General features: G+C 45.0%; 1 non-coding gene across 1 annotated transcript; it reads right to left on the bottom strand.

The window, feature by feature from the left end:
* Positions 1-1,069: 1,069 nt before the first annotated feature.
* TRNAR-UCU (transfer RNA arginine (anticodon UCU)) lies at positions 1,070-1,142 on the bottom strand. The gene has a single exon. It is a non-coding gene; the product is annotated as a tRNA-Arg (tRNA).
* Positions 1,143-2,655: the final 1,513 nt, after the last annotated feature.

Here is a 2,655-nt window from a genome sequence, read left to right as displayed (position 1 = left end):
CCCCCACCTCATCCCCTCAGAGGTTTCAGCCACCGTGTGTCCTAGGGGCGCCGAGCCCTGCTGCAGGGCACTGACTCTCACAGCCCTTCTACAGTCCCGCGAGAACATTCTGGGAGGCAGAGCCGCTTTGAGACTCACAGCCAACCGGCCAGGCCCTCTGAGCGCCCCAGCCGGGATTCCACCGAGGGACGGAGAGGTGAGCACGGGGAGTCACCGCAGGGTGCAAGGGCCAGGTTAGAGACGAGAACACTTTACTGTCTTTGCGAGTATATAAGCTACTGTGCTTGAAACTAGGTCTTGGGTGAGTAGAGGGCACAGCGGTGGTTCCCTGGAGCCCTAACGCTATTCACCTCAGGTCGGTGCCTGGATCAGGGACCCCCTGTGGCCAGCCGGCCCTTCACCTCCCCCTTCCCCCAAGAAGCTCTACATCTCTGATTGTGTGATTAGAATCTTTGCAGCCCTAGACACTGGCATTGTGGGATTTTAAGGGAGAGGCGATTTTAAGGGAGGTTCTGCAGCTGAGTTCGACCCTCCTAGCTTTCTCTTCTCCTTTCGCTTTCCTCCCCTCCAAATGACTACTTGCTGTGAGTGCAAGTGTTGAGTACTTGGCGATCTGAGTCTCTTAATGGAGTTCTTTTGTTAGAGACCCTCACTTAGGGCATTCAAACGAAGAGTCTAAATTACAAAAGATGAGGAACAGTAGCAACAATGTTTGTTTTCAGAAACCTTCATCTCATTTGGAAGGATTGGGCTGCCTCGACTTTTATTGACCCCTTGTGGTCAGTGTAGAACTGCTCCATAGTGTTTTCTAGGCTTTTACCTTTCAGGAGCAGATTACCAAGCCTGTCTTCTGAGGCAGCTCTCCGTGGGTACAAACCGCCAATATTTGGCTACTAATTGAGCACTTTGTCCTTTTTCTGCTCTCTTTGCCCTATTCCGTTTCTTTTTGAGCAAAACAGGAAGAAAGGAATGAAGGTGCCTATAGTAAATGTCAGGGATGGGTTTCCCCAAGTGGAAGCAGAATGTCAATAGAATTCTAAGAGAAATAAGGAGGGTAAAACGAGGAGAATGCCTGCACAGGGACTTGAACACAGGACCCTCAGGTTAGAAGTCTGATGCTCTACCAACTGAGCTACTCAGGCACGTCGTCCCAAGTTTTCATGAATACCTAACGTGCGTTTTAGGTAGGCCAATTGGTTTTATGTTTCGTGTCCTAGTCCCCAAATAGCTTCCTTGGAATTTTCCTGCTTGCCAAGAGATTCTGTTTCAAACAGATGTTATAATCACTAGGAGAATTTCCCTTCCTTTTATCTTGTCTTTGGTCTCTTTAGATTTTCAGAAACAGAGTTGGTCACCTAGACAAAGCGCTGTTGCCTTTCAGATAGCATTGCTACACTCAGATGGCTTAATTTTTACCAAGTGTCCTTTGTTTCTTGTTTACCCACCTGCGTCTATTTTTCTCGAAGCAACACACCTACTACTCTTCTTTGTATGCCTCTGCATTGTGTTGTATGTACACCTTTCTTGCAGCCTTGGGAGGCAGAGGCCAAAGGAGTTGAAGGAGAGAAAAACTGAAAGCTGGGGAGAAAGTTCCATAATGGTGAGCAAGTAAAGGTGCATGGGTTTAAGCTTCTGCCTCTCTGTGCTTGCCTTTCTTCATGATGCAACTTCTCTACCATCTGTAAGCCACTCCTACTTCGTTTCATTTTATTTCTTCTCCTCCTTCTCTTAGGTCTCCTTTTTTCTCTTCCTCCTTCAGGTCTTTGTGTCCATTTTTTGTGTGTATGTGTCATAGATAATGTTTACTATTCACATCCAGTGGAAAATGAGAATTATCTTGATGAATTAGTGTACATTAAAACGTAACATTCAGAATATGACCTTAGATAGCTTTTGAATTTTGTCCTAAACTTGGAGAAAAAAACTGTACAGGGGCTCTGGGAACAAGTGGGGGAAGTTTTGGAGTGAAGGAAAGCTTAAGGTCTCTGGGGAAGAAAGACAGGGAGAGGAGCAGGAAAAGGTTATTGTTTATTTATTCCAAATAACTCTGCACTTCCAAGAAATCAAGATTACGTGAAAACTGAGAGAATTAGTGATTACTTAACCTTTTTTTTTACCTTAGGAATTTGTGGATATGTCATCTCTCCTACCCTACCAACATACAAGGCAGAGTTGAGGGTGGGTTACACAAAATCACCTTGAATTGTTTTGTGGATCAATCCACAGGGAAACTAGGGAATGACTTTTAGGCAAAATACTTTGTGGTTAATCAGCATTTCAATGAGATAAGCGTCCCTCCAAGCTATTTGGGCACCTTTTTCTCCATTTGATGTAGCTTGGAAGTCACTAAACTGCACCTCCCATTTCACGACCACTCTTCTGGGGAGATTTGGGACCCACTACCTCATCCCACCTCAGTATCAGCTGATTCTTTGACTTGTGGGTAGGGGATAAAGTTTTTAAAAGCTATGTTATGAATGGATTGTAATAAAATATATTCCTGGCATTAAAACTAGATATTTCTACAAAGGAAGCTCTTGTTTGTGGTTCCAGACTTTTCTCCCTAGAGCAACGCTGTATTATCTTTGAGACCATAAGGTCCGAAGGTACCAACGCCTGGAAATCCCTCTCTTTATGCTGTCATCTGCACCCCTT

The sequence above is a fragment of the Loxodonta africana genome, chromosome 1 (assembly GCF_030014295.1).
Source record: "Loxodonta africana isolate mLoxAfr1 chromosome 1, mLoxAfr1.hap2, whole genome shotgun sequence".
Lineage (NCBI taxonomy): Eukaryota > Metazoa > Chordata > Mammalia > Proboscidea > Elephantidae > Loxodonta > Loxodonta africana.
This window is presented reverse-complemented; position numbering and strand designations above follow the sequence as displayed.